This window comes from Vicugna pacos, chromosome 16 (assembly GCF_048564905.1).
Source record: "Vicugna pacos chromosome 16, VicPac4, whole genome shotgun sequence".
Taxonomy (NCBI): Eukaryota; Metazoa; Chordata; class Mammalia; order Artiodactyla; family Camelidae; genus Vicugna; species Vicugna pacos.
The window spans coordinates 55,575,229-55,598,811 of NC_133002.1; the positions used below are offsets into that span (position 1 = coordinate 55,575,229).

Below are 23,583 nucleotides of genomic sequence, written 5' to 3' on the forward strand. Positions count from 1 at the left end.
GAAGAGGGATGGAGAGTGCCTCTGGGGTGGTGGGGGTGCCGTTTTAGATGGTTTGGAGACCAAGCTCCCTCTCCAACAAATTACATTCAAGCAAGTATCAGAACTGAGTGACGGAACAAGTCATGAGGATGTCTGGGAGGAGACTATCCCAGGCAGAAGAAACAGCACGTGTAAAGGCTTGGATGCTTGATGTGTACGAAGAAATTCCAGGAGGTCAGTGGAGCAGAGAGAGCCAGTGTCCAAGGTCAGAGTGCAGGCGGGGACCAGAGCCCACAGGGTCTCACATACAATTTCCCCCTGTGATAGCCAAGCGAAAGACTTTATTTCCATGGGTTGGGAACCTGTAAAGCTCCGAAGCGGCAAACACAGCAAACATTTCTGGAGGGCTTGCTATGTGCCAGGCCCTGCACCCAGGGCTTGCTTGGGGTCACATCATTTATTCTTCACTACAACCTTAAGACGTAGGTGCTATTATTATTCCTTTTCACAAGTCAGGAAACTTAGGCTTAAAGGTTAGACAACTTGCCAGAGTTGCCCTGCTGGTAAGTGCAAGAGATTCCAAAGCAAACAAGAATAAACCACAAGGAGGTTAAAAGGCTCACCCCGCTGTTTGAAACCCCCTACTCTGAGACAAAATTCCAGCAGACTTAGGCTTGGCCGTGCCTTCCTCAGCAAGGAAGCAAAGCAGGGGGAAACCAAGGGACAGACCCTCTGGAAGAGCCATCTCCCTCTGCGGACAGCCATTCACCGGCTTCTCAATCCCTCATCCCCAAGAAGCCTGAGCTCTTTACTGGCCCCTGGGTTTGTGTTTCCATTGATGCTGAGAACCATGCTCTGTATTCTTCTCCTCGTGTGGTTAGAGGTGGAGGAGAGTCTGGGCAGCGGTGCCAAGGACCACACCTCTTTGTCAGGAACATGTAATTAAAAAAGAGAGAAAAAAAAGGGGGGGTAAAAAGAGCCAAGAAACAGCCACCCACCCCCATTTTTCTTAAACACACATTCATGCGCACACAGACACGCAAAAGCCAGCAGACGTCCATCACCCGGGTCCCTGGGATTCTGATGAAAACATTTTCCACCTGGCACAGTTAGGCATTAAACACCCCTCAAACCCAACCTGAGACTTGGACCGTCCGTGGAGATATTTTTAAAACCATGACACAGAGGAGTGTGACACACTCGGCTTTCTCAGTGGGTGGGTAGAGTGTTATTTCATGTTGTTCTTGTCACGCAGCCCAACATTCTAAGTGTGCACTTTATTACTGCACGGACAAGGCTCTGCAGCCCGGCCCAGCACAGCGTGTTCCCAGCCGGGGGATGGCAGCCTGGCCGGGCGCAGGAACCGCCGGGACACAGGCTGCCTGCTTGGTTTCTCCTTCTGTGCACCCAGCTCGTGCTCAGCAGGGTATGAAGTGTTCTCTTGCTGTTTCTGATACTCTGTATCCATCGGTGGCTGTCCTTGGGAAACTTCTAGATAGTCACAAATTTAGTGACACCTAATTCCTTAAATGGCTAGATTTTTTTTTTTCACTCTCTTGTTCTACTGTTTTTTCTTTTTCCTAATGGGAGGCTCTTCCCAATATCACACCTGAAATTGATGGTAGAATCAGGACTAAGTTTCAGTGTCTCACCATTTACATGCAGAGTCACCAGGGCCCTCACCATCTCCTTGGGGCAGATGGGACAACAATGTACCAAGGGAGTGGGGGGGCAGTGGGTGTGTCTGCCTTGAACACAGACAATAAAAGGGGGGAACTAGAGATAGAGAATTTAAAGGCAACTGAGAAAACAAGTGAGAGTCAATTTGCTTTTCACTGGCATCTTGCACTGGTGATTCTAAACAATTTCATCAGTGAAAACACCTCCCCATCTGAGAAGACCACCCCCACCACCTCCCACCACCACCCTTTGGTTAGCCACTGAGTCTCATGGGGGTAGAAGACTGTTCTGGGGAGAACATTTTATTTCAGCAGAAAATCAGGGACCTCTGGAAGGAGTTCATCTTATTTTCCACAAACGGGACTTAATACTTATTTTTTCATTGGTAGCAATTTTATTTTATCAGTTCACCCTAATAAAAATATAAATAATATTGTCTGAGGAATGATGAGCAAAAAAAAATGGCTGCCACATGAAGCGTGATAAAGTGGAAAGATTCAAAAGTGGGTCACAAGAAGATGCCTTTGAGCCCTCAGCTCCCATATTTAATCCAGTAGCAGTGAAATAGTCCAGAGTTACCATTAATACAATGCCTATGCTTAGGTCCAGGCCAAGCCATCACCATCGCCAGTCTAGAATGAAGGTCTGTGAACTCTGGCCCACAAGCCAAAGCCAGCCCAGGGACTGTTAGTAAGTGTTAATTAATTCACATATTGTCTGTGGCTGAATTGACGCTGTAACAGCAGAGTTCAGTAGTTGTGAAGAGACCCATGTGACCCTCAGAACCTAAAATATTGCCTATCTAGTGTGTTTTAGTCAGTTCAAGCTGCTGTAACAAGAATGCCATAGAATGCTAAACATGTATCTCTCATGGTTCTGGAGACTAAGAAGTCCAAGATCAGGATGCTAGCAGGGGTAGGTTGTTGGTGAAGGCCTTCTTCTTGGTTTACAGATGGCTGTCTTCTCATTGTGTTCTCACATGACAGAGAAGGGGGGTGGTGCTCCTTTGTGTCTCTTCTTATAAGGGCACTAATCCCATTATGGGGGCCCCTCTCTCATGACCTAATTACTCCCCAAAGGCCCCGTCTCCAAGGATCATCACATTGGATATGAGTTTTGATGCATGAATTTGGGGGTGGGGGACACAAACATTCTGTCCATAGCATGGCCTTTTATAGAACAAGTTTGCTAACTGCTCCAGAATATTGCAGTAAGCTCCAAGCTGGACCCATCACTTCTTCCCTTGGTCTCCTACAACCCATTCTCCACCAAGGAGCCAATGTGATCTATCAGACATAAATCATATCATGACACTCTCCTGCTCAAAACTGTCTACTAGTCTCCCCTAACAACGAGAATAAAATGACAACTTCAGGCTCACCCAGGCTGGGAAGAGCTTTCATAATCTGGCCTCTATCTACCGTCACACTCCGCAGTCTATTTTGGGCACTCTGAACTTGCTCTTTCTCCTCAGACGTGACATCTTCCTGACCACCTCATGACCTTCATGCTTGTTCTCTTCTCTACTGGAATGCTTTCTCCTCAGACCCTGCTAGAGGCTTGTGCCTTCCTATATTTTCAGGGAAGTCTTTGCTTTAATGTCTCTTTCTTAGAAAATCTATCCTTGACCACAATTAACAGATAATACCTCCATCCTTCCTTTGCTTCTGGTACATTCTATCCCCACACCCTTTCTTATTTTTCTCATAGTTCTTTCTATTAACATGTGATGCAGAGAGACATGTTAATGGGTTTTTCTGTGCAATAGGAGGAAAAGAAAGGGTTTAAGGATGGCACTTATTCTTGGCACCTGAACAGCTGGAGAATGGTGACACCATTTCTTGAGATGGGGACACCTGTGGGAGGTTCAAATTTGGGGGAAAGGATGGGAGGGAAAGATCAAGATTTCCATTTTGGACATGTTATATTAAACATATCTATCAGATATCAGGGTGGAGATGTCTGGTAGGCAGTTAGATACATGAGTCTGGAATTCAAAAGAGAGATTGGGTCTGAAGATAAATGTTTGTGAGTCATTGACCTATTGATGGTATTGGAAGCCATGGTCTAGGATGAGATCTGCCAGGTAGTGTAGACACGGAGGAGAAGAGGACCAAGAGCTAAACTCGAGAGCAAATTAATATTTAGAGGATCAAGAAAAAAAAAAGAGGAGGGACAAAGGAAAGGAGATTAAAAAAAAATCAATTGAGGAAACAGGAAAACCAGCAGAGTATGATATCCAAGAAGCCAAGTGAAGAAAGATTGCTATTCCAAATGCCGCTATAATCTCCAGATGAGGACTGAGAATTAATCTTTAAACCCAGCTAAGGACTGAGATAAGAGCAAAATAAAAAATGGTGTAAAAAGGCTTGTGGGAGAGGATTGAGAAGAATTTATCAGGAGAAGGTAAAGAAGTGAAGGCAGAGTATAGGTAACCATCCCAAGGAGTTTTGTTATATGACAAAGAGAAAACAAAAGGATAGCTAGAAGAAGCTATCAAGAAAGGTGGAAACTGTCTAGAATGGGAGATTTCCCAGAGCACTGGCAGTCTGATGTGACTGAGACACCAGAGAGGACAGCTAACAGGGAGGGAAGGAGAGGAGACATCACTGTGGAGCAGTCTTGGAGGAGGCAATTCGAGATGGGATCTGGTGCATCAGCAACAGGGCGAGTCGCACTGGGAGCAGGCTGCAGTCTGCAGGGAAAGCAGAAGACCTGTGTCCTGGAGGACGTGGCAGGTGACTCATCTGTAGGTGGATGAGGAAGTTCTCTTCTGCCTGCTTCTGTTTTCCCAGTGAATAAAAGATGAGTTCATCAACTGAGACTGAGGGGGTGGATGTGAGAAGACAGGGATGTGAAATTGTGGCCTTGGAGAGTGGGGCTGTGAACTGACCAGGGGAATGTAGCCGGGCAGTGCTGAGGGCCCGCGTGAGGTTTGTGGTCAAAAATGAGCATGTGACCAGATAGCTCTGCTTCCTGTTTCCCTCTGGCCGTATTTGAAGACTCTGATGCAACTTAGAGTCAGTGGAGAGCTGGGTGGCAGCAGAGTGGTAGATTTTAAGGTCAATAGGCTGGAGGGAGAGATGGAAGCTGAGAGTTCATGCAACGCAGTGATTATCACAATAGAAAGAAGGGAATAAAGCGTACGAGGGATTGAAGGAACTATGCCAAATGGAAGAGTCAATGGGTTAAAGGTCTCGACAGGGTCAAAGAATTGCTGAGGTCAGGGTAGTAGAGGGTGGTGGTTGGAGAGTGAATCCGTAAAAATGAGATTCGGAAAAAAACAGTCCTTACTCACCGGCTGGGTGTGGCCAGGGAAGGAGGGCTGAGGAAGTGCAGAGGACAAGATCACTGGAAGAGAATAAACCAAAAATCTGAGAGCCCTGAGTAGTGAAAGACCTATCTACGTGATGGAAACCACCAATCACGACAAGTGGAAGTGAGCCATGTGCAAAGTCTCCTGCAGGGGAGGGACGATCAGAGAGTGGCAGTGGTTAGCTCACCAAAAAGGGGGGTCGTTAACGGCATATAGTCTAATGCTCCAGGCACAGAAGGAGCTGGGATGGAGAGGGTAGAGGATGGACAAACGATCGGGAGAATGGAATATGGCGAAGGTAAGACCCATAACCCCCTTCTAGGCTCTGTATATGTGGGGAGAGAGGCAGAGTCGTTACCGGGGAAGACTGAAAGGGAAGCTCCAACCTCGAGGGGAGGCTGATTTCAGACGCATCAAGCATTCAAAGAGGACATTCTCAGAAAACGGTAAGGATATGGGGTATTTTGATAATGAGAGACCCCGAGTTATAGGGCACAGTGGAAGGATCTTGAGGGACTGTCTCTGCCCGAATTTCTCCTTCTGATAAAGACACCAGTCGTACTGAATGACTCCTCAGTGTGCAGAACAATGCTTAGTGTGTGTAGGTGCTACATAGTAATAACAACGGCAAAAACAAACAGAGCAACAGCAGTAATAATCTTTGGTAAATAAATGTAGGTGTATGTGAAAAGCACAAGTCATTTAATCTCCCTTAACCTCATTCACAAGTTAAAGACATTGACCTAGGTACTATCTTTAAGATCCTTTCCAATCTTCTAATGCCGGTTATATAACAGCCTGATTATCATCATCGGAGAGACCCACAGGAATGCTAATGCTCAACATACATGCTAATAATATCTCAAGGCCACCAGAAGAAAGGTTCCATGCATTATCCCTTGGAAAAAAAGTCCTCCTTATCAGGTCAAGATAACTGATCTAATGTGAGCAAAGAATGGTCTTAACTGACACCTTTTCCTCCACTTCACATTAATCCTTTAAGCTGCAGCTAAACGACATGCTTAAAAGGTAAGGCCAGGGACAAGACGGTCCCACAGGGGCAAGCTGTGCTGGCTCCGTCACCATCTTGGACCTTTGGGTGAGTTCCATTTGGTTTTGATTTTTCTTCTCGAGTGCTTCGTTTCGACTACACGAATGGGGCCTCCTGAACTGCAGAAGCAGTCTCGTTCTCCCAAGAATCACAAAGATCTTTAGCGATTGATCTTAGTCCAATATTTTGTCAAGAAGCTGAAAATAACTGATTTCATCCATCTGCTTCTTTCTGCAGCCATTATTAATTTAGGACCTTCAACGGCCTATGTCTTCTCCTAAGGAGGTAGGAGTTTAACCCCCTTTTTCAAGCTCCAAATGTCGAATGTTCCCTCCCTTCTAAACTCAGCTGAGCGTAAGGTCACCTGATGTCCCACCATCCCATTCACTTAGGCTTTGGCCCAAGGATCCAAATACTTGAAGAGGTAGTTCGAAACAGCAAAGGTCACGGTTACTTGGCAAAAGTCTCGCCCTCACTGACTGTGGTCCTGAGTTGCCTCTTTTACAGTTTCCAGTTCCGTGTTCCACTTCACGGCATGACAGAGGTATCTTTCTTTTTCCCCCAAATCAGTGCAATATAACCTCCCCTCTTCCCTTCCTTTCCCCTAATTCCAAAGTCCAGAACCCCCTCGTAGGCAGGTTAATGTGCCTTTTGGGGTTGTAGGATCTTTATGAGGCTGAGAGATGGAAGCCAGCAGCCAAGCAGCTCTGCCGGATGGTGGAAGCCTCGGCAGTAGGGGAAAAGGCAGGAAGAGTATGGGAGGCAAAGCCTGCCTTTTTTGATGACTGGTCTAAGGCTTCTTACTTGAACTTTTGGTTTTATAGTTCTATAAAAGGCAGCTGACAAAAGAGATCCCGTTTTGGGAGGGTCCAGCTGGCTGGGCTGTGCTGGGCGGGGCCACCCCAATATGTGAAAGCCAGGCCTGATTTTCATCCATGATGTCAGAGAGGCATGGGGTTCCCAGTGAGCCAGAGGGTGGGAGAGCAGACAGCCCCAGCCTGCGCCCTGCCCCGTGCCAGCAGCAGCTTCAAATGCTGCCTTCCTGGCGCGTCTGCAAGAGCCTTTTCCTCCTCTGAGACTCTTTGCAATGTTTGGAAGGGAAGCTCCCTTGCTCAGCTTGCGGGTGTCTGCTGGGGCAGGAGAGCCTGGAGTCTCCCTCCTCGGCTCCCCATCTCCCCCTACGTCCAGGCTTGGCCAGGCTCTCTGTTTGCTTTCACTCCAGTGGTGGATTCACTTCAGGGCTGGCTGCTTGGAGGCCCACATCTTTTTTACAGACCTGTCGCCCTGAGCCCTGGGGCCCTAGGCCCCCACTTCTGGATTTGGGGGGCCATCCTCTGCTTCCTCCTCTGACACAGGGGCAGACTCTGGACCCTAGTGCAGCCCAAAGGCAAGAGTGTTGGGGGTAACAGTTGTTTTCAAACAAGTCCAATCAAGAGAAATAAACACCCCCAACACACCTTTTTTTTTTTCCTTTTTTTGCTTATTCACATCAAACTACCCTATTGCGCTGGCCCAAGCGCTCCAGTTTCCTGTGGACAAAGCAGGTCAGCTCTCCAAGCCCTCAGGGTCTGGGGGTGAAGCAACAGCTCCTCACTGAGCCCTGACTCAGAGGATGTTCCTTTCTCCTCAGCCAGGAGTGGCTGTTGCCCAGCTCCAGGGGGAGGCTGGAGGAGGCAGAGGGGGATGGAGCCAAGAAGAGCAGTTGCAAGGGGCACTGAGTGCTTATTTTAGGATTCTTGATACTCAAAAGGTGGCAGAAGCAGAGGGGCTCTGGCAGCTCACAGGTCCCATCGTGGGTCGAGTCTGCAATCTGCGTGCTCAGCAGTTTCCTTTGGAAACTGATCAGATTCATCCTCTGAGCCCTGGCAGCTAGGGCAGGAGAGCAGGGTTAGAGCCAAACCCCATGTAGCACTGCTGAGTGGCTCAAAGTACTAAAACCATCCATCTCCATCAACAGTTATCATGCTGTACAATTTAAATGTGTTCCTGTGTTTCCTTGGCTTTCCTTTGTCCAGCTACACGTTATTCCTGCCCGCATTCGTGCATTCGATTGCCGAGTGTTACGTTCAGAACCTACTACTCACTAGATACCACTGCTCAGCAGGAAGACAGCCAGTGAGGGAGCTGACATGACACAGTGCTTCACCGATAAACAGATTCCCCAAAGACCAGGGCTCTTTTCACGAAGCTGCCCTGGGGGCAAAGGGTTTTAGAGGGGATGTGATTTCCTCTGTACCATGTGAGACCAGGCATGAGGGTGGCCCTCTGATCCTCATGGTCTATGCTTGAGGTTGCACAATGTTCCAAGATTGTCCCCTTCTCCCTGATAGGAGGGGCACAGATTGGAGAAGAAATTAAAGAAATCTCCCAAAAAAAGTGACAATGGAGCTTCCTCTACTTAAGGCAGAGGATGAGTCCTTGCTTACTTCTTCCTTTTAAGAAAAACATGGGGAGTTTGAGATTTGCAGATACTAGTATATATAAAACAGCTAAACAACAAGTTTATACCAGCCCAGGGAACTAACATTCAGTATCTTATAGAAACCTATGATGAAAAAGAATATGAAAACGAATATACGTACATGTATATATGACTGAACTATTATGCTGTACACCAGAAATTGACACATTAGAAACTGACTATCCTTCAGTAAGTTTAAAAAAAGAAAAAACATTCAACTCCATAACATAATTTTACTAATTAGCACTGGGGGATGAGTGTTGTGCTTGCTCTCAGCATCACGTAAGAAAAGACTTCAAAGACCTGATTTGCTTCCCACCTCTCTGGTTGTAGGTTCCCTCCCTGAGCCCCATTTTCCTACTTTGAAAAAGGGGGATGATAACAGTAACCTCACGGTGCAGATGATTAGATGAGTCAGTGATTGAAAAATGCACATTACAGACAATCAATCAATATTAATTCCCTTGCTTCACCCCTCTTGATTGCATCAGATTAAGTGGTATTATCCATATTGGTCCTGATCCCCCAACAGGGGACTAGGTTTCTTCTTTCAAAAATGACCATAATTAATTCCTAAAATGGTAGAAACTAACATGTTTTTAAAATCTACAAAGAGAGAGAGAGAGATTCTACAGTCTCCCTTGGCCCATATTTCCTTCTGCTCTTCTCAAGCCCACTTGTGTTTATTCTGTCCTCAGCAATAGTGACACAACTCGTTCCTACTTTCTGCTCATAAATAATGCAGCCCTTGGCATTTTCCCTCCATGTCACACGGATGGCGTTTGGGAGGCTGTTCACTGAACATATTTCTTTGCTGAAGTGTTGTTAGTGTTCATGTGTTCACATCCTCCTGTCCGAGGTCATGCTATAAAAAGACTGGTTCACTGAGCCGCCATCACACATTCCTTCCCTCCACACTTTTACATCAGAAGGATGCCACGATGGCTTAATGAGGGAAATATGTCCCAAAGACTTTCACCTCTAGGCTTCTTTCTGGTGATCCCAGGCTGGGATGACAGAATGCCATTCCCATCTGATAACTGGTTTCTTGGCTTAGGTGAAACCAACTTCCAAGAGGCAGAACGCCAAATTCTTGGTCAGGCCTTGGGCAGGCATTCCCTTCTGTTGTGTTCACTTGTCCAATAAACCTTCTTACTGATGGGGTAGAGATGACTCTTGCTGGTGCCTACATCCCCAGAACAGGAACAGAAGCCTCCATAGACTTCTTTAAGCCCAGCAAGTCAAACATGCTCTGAATTCTCCCAGAACCACCAGAGATAGGAAAAAAAGTGAGTGGATGGTAAGGACTTCCTGGAGGCTCCGGAACTGGTGTGGGTTCCTTAGGTAAGATCCGCCATCAGTTTGGTTCTTGGTCTGACTCTGCTCTGTCACCCGTGGGGCCTTCTCGGGCCTTGGTTTCTTCTCCATGAAATGGAAGGGGCAGGATCCAATGATCTCAATGGCCTAGTCAAGCTCTCAAGACCCTGTTTCCCCTTTCTCCTATTTTCAATACTATGATGCTGCCTTTGTATCCCAGCTGGTGAATGGCACTGCAGCAGGACCTAGAAAAATATATTTTTGGTATGTTATTAAATGTGTTTTATTTTTCAGTGCTAACTATTCCCCTGTTTAAGTACTTCAGGCCAACTGAAGCCATTAGAAATAATGACTATTAGTCAGTCAGTGAGCATTTATTAAGGGCCACTCTGGGCTGGATCCTTGGGCACAGGACAAAAGGCGGACAGATCCTCCCCATCCTAATGGGAGAAGACAGAAAGTAAACATGGAAGTAAGAATGAGAATAAGAATAACATAATGAGTGCACTGGGGAAGAGAAAATTGGGTGATCGGGAGGGCCCAATGCACTTAGAAGCACCAGCTTTTGAGAAAGAGCTTTATTGCAAGGTGGACCAGCCAGGAGACAAGACTCCCAAATCTGTCTCTGACATCCAGGTTTCATGGTGAAATTTAAGCTGACTGGCTAGTGTCGAATCAGTAATCAAGCTACTTGGGCTGCGGGAAGCCAGATTTACCTATTGAACATTGACATTCTCCCTTAGTAAAAAGCCATGGTGGCAACATTTCTATTTTTTGAGTTCCTTAACCTAAAGATTCTTGGTTCTAGGGTCATCCTGGAGACAGGGGTTTCAATCTTGCACATGTGCAGTGGCTGTCTCTGTAAAATAACTCAAGGTTTGATTAATTAACAATCTATTTAAGGAGGCACAACCAATCCAAGCTGCTCAATGTTTTCCTGCTGGTTCGGTACCTTGGCTAGGTTGCAAGGAACAGAGAAAACTCCTCTAAGATGATGGCACGTGAAGATTAGAGGGAAAGGAAGGTGTGTTCCATGTAGAAGGAACAAAAGTGCTCAGACTTGCTGTGTTTGAAAGGCTAGAAGGAGTCCAGAAAGATTAGCAAGGGCCAGATCACTAAGGCTTTGTAGGCTGGGGTTAGGAGATTTTTATTTTATGTTAATTTAATTAATTAAAAAAATTTTTTTGGAGCAGAGAAAGATTTATTGCAGGGCCATACAAGGAGAATGTGGGGCTCATACGTAGAAGACCCAAACTCAGAAGATTCATTTAATTTGAAGGATTTTGTGATTAGACTAGTGATGAACTGAGCTATTAAGTTCCAGAAGAACTGCATACAATCCTAAGTATAGGTAAAGTAACATAATTTATACTCAGAGTTCAGCGGTAATCCACAGGAAGAGTGTGGTGGCTGTCAGCAGATGGAGGCCTCATTCCAGGTTAATTTGGCAAGTCGGCCTGGGAGGGCTGAGACTGGAGGAAGCGTCCCACTGAAGACGGGGAGGTTGCTGAGCCAGAGTGGAGAATGCACCAGGCTCCAGGTCCACCCAGGGAAAGGAGTGGGACAAGGGAGCACAGGAGGAGACAGGTAAATTTACCCAGGAGAACCCTGCAGAAATGATAGGACTCTGGTAGAGACAAAGAGGGGAATAGTCTGGGGACCCCTGGTTTCTGAAAGAGGGTGAGAAGTTTGTGACGTGAGAGAACTTATGATCAACACAGACCTCACCTCCCATCTTTTCCACTCCTCATGCAGACCTTACACATAGGAGGCGAGTTCAAAATTTGACAAGAGACTGGTTTCCCCTGGCCTTGCTCGTCAACCCTTTCCTCATTAAGAGTCAACAGTTATGTTTGTATTTTTTTCCTTGCCTCAACATATGTAATTTTCTTGTTACTCCCTACTGATTCTAATTTATATTAGAAAACACTTAGTGTTGACTGGTTATGAAAAATAATATTTAGAATAATTGTTTAATCATTTTGGGGGAGGTAATTAGGTTTTTATTGACTTATGTATTATTTTTTAATTTTAATTTTTTAATTTTTATTTTATTATTGTGATTATTTCACTAACATTATTTTTTAATGGAGGTACTGGGGAATTGAACCCAGGACCTTGTGTGTGCTACACATGTGCTGTGTCCTTCCCCACCAAAATAATTTTTTTAACAATAGCAATTAAGTCAATCTTACTCCTGTCAGTCTTAATATTTGATGTATTTCTTAATAGTTTATATATTTTCTTCCAGTCCTTTTATGTCCATCTGCATACATTCATGTATTTTCTACACATCACTAGAATAATAATGCATATTCTTTTCATTATGAACTTTTTCTATATGAATATACCTTAAACTTATTAATTTAATGGCTGATATTTCTTTATTAAGGTCATACCAGTATTAATTTAACCATCCCTATTATTTCACCTTTAAAAAGTAGTTGCAATTTGATACATGTTACTACTATGTAACAGATCTTCTTTATAAAAAAATTTACATGTACCATCATGTTGAATCTTCACAACAAGCTCTATAATTGGATATTACTTTTAAATCCCCATTTTACAGATGAGGAGACTGAGGCTTAGTGAGGTTTGGTCACCTGCACAAAATCATCCCAGCTAGTAAGAAGTAGAGCCCAGGGTATTATTACTTTAGGGAATATTCTCACCTTTACATATTTGTATCTGCAAAAAGTTTCCCGAGATAGTCTCTCAGAAGTGGAATTTCTGGATCAAAGGGTGTAAATTTTGCTTTCTTTTTGTTAAGGTTTTAACGTATATTACCAAATTTCTTTAAAGTATCTCACCCTCAATCAACAGCATATGAAACTGTCCACGTCATGACATTCTTACTCCAAACACTGTGACATGATTGTGGTTAATTTCGCTGTTCTCTGATTGCTTACCTAGTAAGGCTGAACTTCCATTTTTTTAAACGTTGATTCCTTCATATTTTTCTTCATTGAACTGTCTATTCACACTCTCTGTCTATTGCCAACTAGAAGTTTTTCAATAAATTTGAAAGTTTTTCAATAAATTTTGCATCCTTATGGTATTATTCTTTGCTTTGGTATGTTTGTGTCCAGTGTCTCATTTTTTTTCCTGTTTGCTTTTTAATTGTGATTTTTTTTAATGTAGAGCAAGATTAGCAGAGTTTTTCTATAAAGTGCCAGATGGTAAATATTTTAGATTTTGTGGGTCCTATATCCTCTATTCCAACTACTCAGCACTGCCATGGTAGCCGGAAAACAGGAATAGATGATGCATAAACTAATGGGCATGGCCAGATTTGGTTCGTGGGTTGTAATTTGCAGACCTCTGATGTAAAAAAAAAAAAGTCTTCTCTTACATTAGGAAATCCTCCAGTTGCTCCTCATTGAGATTTTTCTCCACTGCTTTTATAGTCGTAACTCAGAGACTTGGTAGGCACCTCTTGCCCTAAAGAGACTGCTGACAGCCCACGCAGACTCTGGTTTGGAAACTGGAAACAGCTCAACACCTTGCTCCTTCTAGACACTCCTTCTCCCATTCCCCTCCACACACATGATGTCTTCCTTTGTTTTACTTCCTTTCGCTTCTCTTTTGTTCTCCCTTCCCCCTTCCTTGTTGGAGTATCAAGGAAAGTCTTCTTGTCTCCCACAGAGCAGTGTTTTCTTTCTCAGCCCCAGTTACTGTCCCCCTCCCTACTTCATGAACTTTCTCCAACAAATGAGTTCCATTCATAAGTGGAGTTGTGGTGAATAAAATTTTCCCCATCTCATTATACAGAGACGAACTAAACCAAGCTCAAGATCAGAGATATATCCATCTCTATTTTATTTTGGCTCCTTTTTGTGCATTTGACTATTTAGTCCTTTTGGTCTTTATATGGTGGTGCATGCTTTGAGAAATGATGCCAACTTTATTTCAAATAGTTTACCACTTTTCCCAAAAATAGACTTTGGTATATAAAGAAGAGTGAGTTTATGATTAGATCTGGCATTCAAAATTAGAGGAGAAAGAATCATGAAATAATGCTGGGACATCTTCTCTGTGCATTCTCTGCTGATCACTTCTACCACCACCATGCTGTTTTGATTATAATCTATTATAATCGTTCTTAAAAAAATGTCTTGGCTACATGCACCATTTCTGCTTCCAGATATATGTTAGATTCACTTTTTCAAGGGTCCTTTTAGCCTGTACTATTAGAATTTTTATTAAAATTTATTTAAATCATAATATAATATTGGGAGAATGTATATCTTGATACCATCTGATCTTCTGACCAGGAATATCTATTTAATCTCATTTTGTACCTTTTTAGGAAATTTTCTTTAGCATTTATCCTAATTAGTATAAAAATTTTTTCATGTCTTATCTGAATTGACAATTTTGAAAAATGTATTAACTAAGAATTGATGTTGTAGAAGCACAATTCACTAGCATTTTCATGTGTGATTTTTACATCAGTAATCATTCGTTAACAGATCTTTCACTTTCCATTCATAAAAAGTGTCTGTAATTCTTTAACTGGTCTTTGTTTTCTCTCCTGCATATCAGTCAATTTGCCTTTTTGGCTTTTCCTGCTCTCTTTAACCTTTTTCTCTTCATTTGGAGAGTTTTTCTTAAGTTTGTTCTGATCCTATGTTCTATAGTGTCAAGTCTATTACTTACCGTCTGCAGGATAGACATCTTTAACATTCCAAGTTGTTTCTTTGCATTAATTCTATTTCTTTTCAGAATCCTTTACAGTCTCATACGTGACTTTGTTTTACTGAGGATGCATAAATGACTTACACTCCATGAAACAAAAGGAAAAAAAGAACAGGAGGCAAGAACAGGTTGAACTGAAAAGACTGAGAACAAAGAGTCGGTTTTGTCTGTTTGTTTTTCTTGTTTTTAAGTCTATGTCCTACAGAAGGTAGTTTTCAGAGGTAGGCTTTTCTTTTAGTTTTTAGGATAAAGCTCTGTTTTTTTTGTGTGCGTTGACTGCTTTTCCCCCCTGGGTGTGATGTTGCTATTCTCTCTCTCTCTCTCTCTCTCCCGACTTGTCCTAGAAGGAGGAGAGTTCTAGCCAAAAGCAATGCTTGCAAACAGCTTCTACATTTGGACTCTTCTGCTGTTCACTTCTGGGCTAAGTGAAACTGTATCTTACCTGGAGGATAAGTTGAAAAAGTAAATGAATCCATAAGTCAGTGAACTGTAAAGGGGCAGCCTGATGAAGACATTCCTCAAACCCCATATCCAGAAAGAGGATGAAGATTCCTGCCAAGATGTTCATAGCTGAGACCTCTACATCTAAGACCACGGAGTCCTGTAAGCTATGGATGGTGGCATTTGTTAAAACACTATTTCTGAGATGTCAAAGATTAGTTCCACAAGGCTTTGTAGCAGGAATGAAGGGAACCATGGGAGCCTGCCAGAACTGTAGGAGGCAGATCCACTCTGCCCTACAAATCTCGTTTCCAGGCACCAACGATGCAAGCAGCGACTCAGCCTGTGACTCAGTGATTCCCAGCTGTGTGGGTGCTGAGCACATAACTCCCAAGGTTAGACATGGGCCACAGGGCATTGAGTATTGGTCTTGAACAGCACAGAAGCTTGGAAGAGGCCAAAGGACCCCTGAGAGGAGGTCCTGACTGTGTCTATTTGGGATCTAATGACAGGCATGGGAAGGTTAAGATGGATGGGGGAGAATGAATAATGAAGCTCCACACAGTTACTTTGATCCTCTTATCCAGCATTAAATTGTTCTTCCGAAGAGCAGGATCACACTGTGGTGAAGAGCTCAAAGTCTCCCTCTGACGCCCTAACTTCTGTTAGTCAGCCATTTTGGTTCACCTTTGTATCAAGGTTGCTGCTAGGCAGGGTCATGTGACAAATCTGGGCCAATGAGCTGTGAGCAGAAGTGACGTATGTCATTTCCAGAATATAACTGCTGTTGAGAGACCCTTCAGCATTCTCTTCTCAGCTGCCAGGGCAACCAGGAGGCAATGTCCCCAGATTATGACACTTCAAGATGGTGAAGCCTCCTTCAACGGGTCTCTGAGTAATTATATGAGCCTGTAGTATGCATGACAAATAAATGTTTGTTGCTTTAAGCCCTGAATCTGAGGGCTACTTGGCGGGCTTGGAGGCATGGTATAACCTTGATTATTTAGACAAATATATTCTCTTCTTAACTGAGTGTTCATGAGCAACTCTCTGAATCTCTCTGAGTATCTATTGATTTCCTCATCTATCAAAATGGAGAAAATCACAGCACCTGCCTTATAAAAGAGATGAAAACAGATCCTGCTTGAAAGCGCTAACCGATGTCATATATCAAGTGTCTCACAAATGTTACCTCTTAGCTTTATTTGCTTCTCCAGGAGCTAGAAAGTAAAACTAGCATTCTTCTGTCAAAATATCTCAGTTTAGATGTGAAAAGAGAAAGAAGGAGAGAGCAAGAGAGAGCGAGGAGGAATCCTTTGGAAACAAATCTCATTTACAGACCAATTAATGGCATCCTCATCAAAGCAACCAACACTTTTATTGCCAAAGTCACACATGCCAGTGTGTTCAAGGTCCCATGAGATCTGAGCCACTTGAGCTATTTTGATATAAGTATCTGAGGAGAATAAAGGTTCTAATTCCCCAAGACAACATTCCCACATGTGATTCCTCTTCCTCTTCATTATATCCTAGGATGGTGGCAGCAGACCTCTGGGAAAGCAGGATTGATTTCTAGAAGCTGTTATTTTCTCACAGCAAAGAGGGAAGCCAGCTCAGGGTGTGGTGTCCCCATCTGCCTCTCTACACACATTCTCCTTGGGGTGTCTCAGCATACCAGAGGTGTGGTTAGGTGAGTATCACTCCACCCAAGAGGTGTCTTCTTGGCCAAGCCGTATATGACCCAAACCCTCATAAACAGGGCTGTGCAGTGGGAGGAATGATGGGGATACATTTAGTGTTCTCCAATGTCTCCCTCAATAGACGTGGATGTGTCTTCCAAGAGCAATCTACATTCAATAAAACCACCTTTCTCTAAGTAATTCCGTGAAGATCTCCTTCTCATATATCCCATTGGCCCAAGCAGGTTTCTTGGATGAGCACTGACACCGTCACAACGCAGGTATGATGGCAAAGGGCCACAAAACATTCCAGCACAAAGCTAGGGAAGGCCTCACACTGAGGCTGCAGGGTGCTTCCCAAGCATCACACCCAGGAGAGCCAGCTTCTCAACAGGTGCTGTTCAGGCTTGTCCCAAATATAATCACACAGTGGAGTCACCAATGTCCCAAGACTATCATGCAGTCCTTTGAGACTAGCAAGGTATAGCCAAGCTCAGAATCCAACTCCTTTCTCTGGTGAGGGTAATATAACAAAGACCAGTTCTCTATAAACACATATGCAGCCCTCTATAAAAACACATGAATACATTTCCATCCAGGTTGGGCTGTCAACATCCTCCCCATCCTCCCTTGTACCAGTCTATTCTCACTGGACATGGTTCTGAAATTTTTTTCTAGTGAGAGAACATCCAAGGACAACTCACCTCAAAGAACAAAGAAAACAAAGCCTACCTGGCAGAGCTGGGAGCAAAGCCATACGCATATACATCTGACATTGGTGGACGCATTGGACATTGGTGACAAGGGGTGTGTGTGTGTGTGTGTGTGTGTGTAGTGTGCACAGCCTCTATTTATAGGTCTTTCAAAGTGGCAGAGCCAAAAATGGAATTGTTGAATCCCAGGCAGTCTTTTCAACCTTACTTCAAAGGGAAGAACATTTTTTTAAGACTCTCCACCAAAAACTGGATAAATCATACTACTGTACCAATCATACTGATCCTATAAATACTTGTGCTGGAGGCTAACAAGAAGACACTGAGCCCTCTACTACCAACTGTCTACACATTGTGATTCTTGTAGATAAGTGTCCCCTACTCCTGTCTCCTTTGTTAAGGGTAGATAGAAAATGATGACTTTTGCCGGCAGTCTGGACCAAGTTAGAAAAACCTCATCAGTCCAGACTGGGAAGTCCCAGATGTGGAACCCTCTAGCCTGTAAGCCCAGTCCCAATAGGACAGTATATTGAGGGGCTTGAGAAGAAGAAGAGGAGGAAGACTCATTGGATACTTGTGTATTTCTTCATGCCCTCTCAGGCTCTGAGTTGTTTTTCTTCCTCCACTGGAAGAACAGAGATTAACATGACATTAATTTGGGGACATCTAAAAGGATGTAGCTAAACCTGGTTTCTATTTTACAGACTCAGTCCTCCAGAACTATCCTGAGAAAGTGGAATCAGGAAAATCTACTTTTGTTTCTTTTCAAAATCCTCATTTTCTCACCTCACCCATAATGCTGCCTCCAAGAAGCTATAAAGATATAAAAGAGTAATTGATGGGCTCTAATTTCTCTTCTAGTTCTCAGCATCTATAACCCTGGATTTAAATGAAATTAGGATCATCTGTATCTAGAGGTCACAAACTGGCAATTAGCCATTTGACATTTCTCATTGGCCTCCCAAAAGCACATCTCAAAGATAAAAATAACTAGATTCTTCCTTGCTAATACTGTTTATCTAGGGTTAAAACTCCTGAAATGGGTTCCTATAATTCACTGAAGTCATTTAAAATTCCCAGGGAACCAGCTTCCATGGATCCCATATGGCCTTTCCACTGGTTGCCTCTATTGTCCAGAAGTCAGTAAGGAGTTCAATAATATTTCGTTCCTGAACTTTCTGCCAGTTGCTTTTACAGGTGGAGCCCCCATTACATACAATATCTCATGCTAAGAGAAGGCATTTCTATGTAGATACACTTTCAGCTACACTGAACTCTATCAGCCAAGGTGCATATTTCCAGACGGAAAAGCAGTCCTTGACTTGCAGAGCTGGTTCCCACCCACATTCAGATCCCCATATCACCCTATTCTACTGTGCTCAAAGAAGAATTTTGCTTTGCATAATTTACCTATAATACTTTAGCACTTTCTCTGTCTTCTATCCCCCCAAAGCCACTATTTTAAAAGGGAATATTGAAAAAAAAAGAAAAAACAAGCAAACAAAAGGCAAGCTTCCTGACTCTCCAAGCCCACTCGAGATCTTTAAAGTTGCAGGGAATTGTGCCATCAGTCTCTCTCGCCGCCGCCACCACCACCACCACCAAATTTCTGGGGATAATAAATCACTTATTTCCACCTGAAACTGCAACTGACAACTGCTGAGAGCGTCTGCCAAGGGTGTGTCATAGCCAAAGGCAGTTACAGTCCCTACAGGAATCCCATTCTCAGACTGGGGGACCCTGAGATACCACTGGAATTTGCCTTAAAGGCCAGGACCAATAATAACAGCTCCCAGTGAGGGAAAGCTCAGGATTTCCTACAAACCGATCCCTTAGCCTGCTTCTTACAGAAGGATGCCACAGATGTCAATGAAGGGATCCTGGAAATGCTCTCTCTGCTACCAGCCAGAATCCACCATCCCCAATGGTAAGATGCTTACACTACTTCTCCCCCTTCTCGTGTTAAGGCTGAGGAACACATCTCTCTAGTCCACAACACTATTTGAAATAGTCCCTTTTAATATATATCCCTCATTTACTGAGGGTGTTTATTTACTGACACCCTACATTCTCTGTTTACTTTGACTTGACAGTCAGTCTTCAGGAAAGGACACGGAAACCAAAAATATCACCATCACAGAACTCTAGGCAAGTTTTAAGACAGGAATACTTGATTTAACTTGGCGTGTGACATCAATTTAATGGATGAGAAGCATGCCCCTTAGATGGAATTAACTGCAGAAAGAAATCAATCAGAGGACTGATGGAGAAAACAGATCGCCTTCCAAGTCCTTCCAAGTTAGTGGAGTCACAGATTGGCTTTGCTATTTGGAGTAAATCATCACTCCATTGGCAGAAAGATATAAAAAGATGATAACACTAAATAGAACCTATTTTTTTAAAATAATCTGCAATTGTTTTTTATAATTTCAAGATGCAAATTGTCCAATTTGAGGGGATCTGGATCATTTTTACACAAGGGAGAAGATTCATCTAGTGATACAAACAGACAATTAGTACTCCAGAGAGATGAGACATTGAAGATAAGTCAGTGAAGGCTTTACAGAAGTTAACCAACTTAGCTAAAGTCTTAAAAGACAGTGGAGATGCTTGGAATCCATCCTAAACTCTCAGCCCACAAGAGTTAAGAACCAATACTCTACTGAGGTATTCAACAGGTTTAAGCATACAAATAGCTTCTTTGCTTACCCAAGTGATGCTAGCTTTGACAGGGAAAGATAATAGAGTGAAATGCTAATTATTTTAGTAAAATACAGAGTAAAATAGAATGTAAAATATATTAGTCACACTTACTTCTTACACCTGATTTTCATAGCCTGGCCAATATCTAAAAATGTTGTGTCCTCCAAGATTCCATTTTAACCCACTTCTCTTCCTTACTTTTCACCAGAGTGTCTACAGATGATACGTACTTTTTAAAAAAAAAATGCATGGAGCAAGCCAGGTGTAAAGAGAGGTGCCTCGTTGTTTATGTTGCAACTAAGAGTGATGCTATCATCTTGCACCACCTTTGAACACTTAAAAATGCCTGTCTTTGCAACATAACATGTGGGGCAGCTAGTCTGAGTCTCTGCTTCTACACACTCCTGCTAGGAAAATGTAGCCCTGTCCTCAGCACCGACTGTCATATGCTGTCAGTGGACAACTCTCAAATTCACTTTTCCAGTCACTGTGTCTCTGCAGAGTTCCAGGATTGCATCTGACCATCTGGTAAGCATCTCAGTTTAGGGGTGTGACAAGTACACAACTCAACATCTCTAAAGCCAAAATGAAGGATGCTTCTTAATAAGGGAAATAAGGACCCCAATATATATATACTAAGGGAAAGGCTGCAGTTTGAAAAACACCCAAATCCCTACCCTCTGCACCCGTGCTCTACAAGGTCCATTTTCATCTCCCACTCATTCTTCTCCGGGCACATGGCCCTTTCTGTTAGCTTGTCTATCACTCACTGGATCCCAAGTTGTGGTCTTCAATATCTAAACTTCTTATTCATTCTTTAAATTTTTATCCCCCTCTCCCACCATGTGAGTGGGGACATTGCTTGCCTTGGTCATTACTTCCCCGGGACAGCATTTGACACACGGTAGTCATTCACTAAATATATGTCCAATAAATGACTGATCGACACCATGCATCATCATCCCTCACAGACCTGTTCCTCCCATCTTTTTCTCTTCCTTGTAAATGTCACTGCCATTTACCTAACTACTCAAACCAAAAAGCACCATCCTAGATCTTCCTTCCTTCTTAATCATATTAAATTCACCGACAGAAAAAAAAATTACCTTGAGACATTTCTCACATCTAACTCCTCCTTAGTGCCTCCGGGTGGCAACCCAAGTCGAGGGATTTCTCTTTGTTTACTACAACTATTATCCACCTAACTCAATACCCCAACCAAAGGAACCTTTCCCATTTACCACCTAGATCTCTCTAAAACCTAATTTTGGTCATATCACTGCCCTTCTCAACAATCCTTCAACAGCTTCTCATTATTCAAGGATAAAATGTAAACTCCCTATTGCATCCCGTAACACATTTCATGAACTGGGTTCTGTTTGCAAGTCCAGCCTCATCTCCTACCATCATCTCTTGCTTTTTAACTTCAAGCATAGAGCACATGCTCTCCCTCCACCACCTGGTGGCTGTCATCAGGTGCTCTAGTCTGCCTAAAACGTCCATTACACATGCATGGACCTGCTGTGTAACCAATCAATCCCAACTAGTAAGGGTCTAGCTCAAGCACCTTTCAGCTTGCCTGGATACCTTTAGGCACACCTCATCCAACCTTACCTCCATCGTAGGATTTTTCACACTATCATAATATTCTTTTTTACATCTCTATTGTCTTCTCTTACGCAATGAGGTCTTTGAGGGGCTGTGTCTTCTTTATGTTCACATTCTAAGCACCTAGCATGATGCTGAGCACTTTGAACTTTTTGTCCTTGTTGAATTAGTAGGTAGAGAGATGTCAATAAATCCACAGAAGTAAATTTTGGTGGTGAGTTTTAATCAATTATCTGGAATTTCTTGTTGACATATTGGCTTCTGACTAGGAGCCATTATTCAAATGCTGAAAAGATTACAACTCCCCTAAGAGCATCTGTTTTAGCCTGGGAATGTGCAGAGGGCTCCAGTAATCCCTGCAGAATATGAGACAGGGGGCCACACCCAAGCTCTGCTGGATGTGAGCCCTCCTCATTTTAACTGTTTGAAATACCATTTGAATGGGATCAGTTTTTCTAGTTTCTTATGTAACATAGGCAATCCAGTCACTTTTTGCTTTTAAACAATGAGAGGAGACTCCTGCTTCAAGCCCAGATGGAGTACCTGGTATTAGAGTTGCTTTTCTCTATAAACAATAATAAAATTGGCCAAAATATATAAGGCACCTACTTGATTTCAGGCATTGGAAAATAGGTGGCCTCGGATTGAGATTCTTGAGAAAAGGGAAATGAATGAGGCAAGCCCCATGTTCACCTGGGCTCCCAACCATGGCACAGGGAGGTAGAACCCAGAGTACATGGCAGTCCTGCTGAGCTGAGGACGCAGAGATCAAAGTTTAGGAATACTAACACAAGTGGCAACTTTAGAGCAAGGTACTAGAAGCATGGGTAAGCAGGGAGTGAGGAATGATGTGAGGGGTCTGCAAGACCTTAGCCAAGGGCTGGGCTGTAAATATGCAAGATGAGACTCCATGAGGCCTGGCAGAACGAAGCTGCTTTAGGACTGAGGATGGAAGGAAGACTAAAGGTCACACAGAACTTGGAGACACTGGATTATTATCCCATCCAGAATAGAGAGACACTGTTAACATCTCAGGCACGCAGCTGGACACCAGCAAGGCCATTTGTTAGGAGTAAGGCCCATGACTGCAAACAGAGATCAGCAAACCATGGCCCATGCGCTTACCATATATTTTTTGTAAAAAAAACTTCTACTGAAACACAGTCACACCTGTTTGCTTACCTATTTTGATGGCTGCTTTCACACTACAAGGGCAGAGCTAAATAGCTGCATCAGAGATGATATAAATCATGTGCCTAAAATGTTTACTACAGGCTTTTAAAGAAAACTCTGCCAACCCTTGCACTAGAGTAAGGAAGGTTGTCCTACTGAAGCCTAAAACCAAGCTCCAACAGGATCAAGGAGAACCTCTAGTGTACTATTTGCCTGCCAGGATATAACCTAACATGCTTTAAAGGAAGACAGTGTAATCCAGACTCCTTACAATGTATGATCTATAATATTCATCAGATGATAAAGAACTAAACATCCAAAGCAAGAAAATGTGACCCATAATCAGGAAAATAAAAGCAGACAATAGAAATAGATCCCAAGATGACCCCAATGTTGGAAACATCAGACAAGGGGCTTTCAAACAGATATTAAATATTTGTTCAAGAACTTAAAGGAAAATATAGTCTCAATGAGCAAATAGATGTAGCGTGTCAGCTATAAGCAAAAGAACAAATTTTGAGAATGCTAAAACTGCAAAAATTTTTTAAATGAAGAAACATAATAGCAGATTGAAATTAGCCAAAGGAAGAGTGAGTGAATCTGAATACAGGTAAATAATACCCCATGGGGGAGGGGAACAGTTTAGTGGTAGAGTGCATGCTCAGTACACATGAGGCCTTGGGTTCAATCCCCAGTACCTCCATTAAAAAATAAGTAATAATTTTAAAGTAACCCAAACTGAAGAGCAGAAAGAAAAAACA

The 23,583-nt window shown here is 43.1% G+C and overlaps 1 long non-coding RNA gene across 11 annotated transcripts in view; it reads right to left on the reverse strand.

The window, feature by feature from the left end:
- Positions 1 to 23,583, reverse strand: part of LOC140686197 (uncharacterized) — a 145,195-nt gene that overhangs the window by 93,166 nt on the left and 28,446 nt on the right. For 2 of the 11 annotated variants that reach the window (XR_012059835.1, XR_012059831.1), the window contains one exon: positions 2,110 to 10,049. The exons of the other annotated variants lie outside the window; for them this stretch is intronic. This is a non-coding gene — a long non-coding RNA (uncharacterized lncRNA). Of the gene's footprint in view, positions 1 to 2,109; positions 10,050 to 23,583 lie in introns of those variants that run through there. 11 annotated transcript variants of the gene reach the window in all.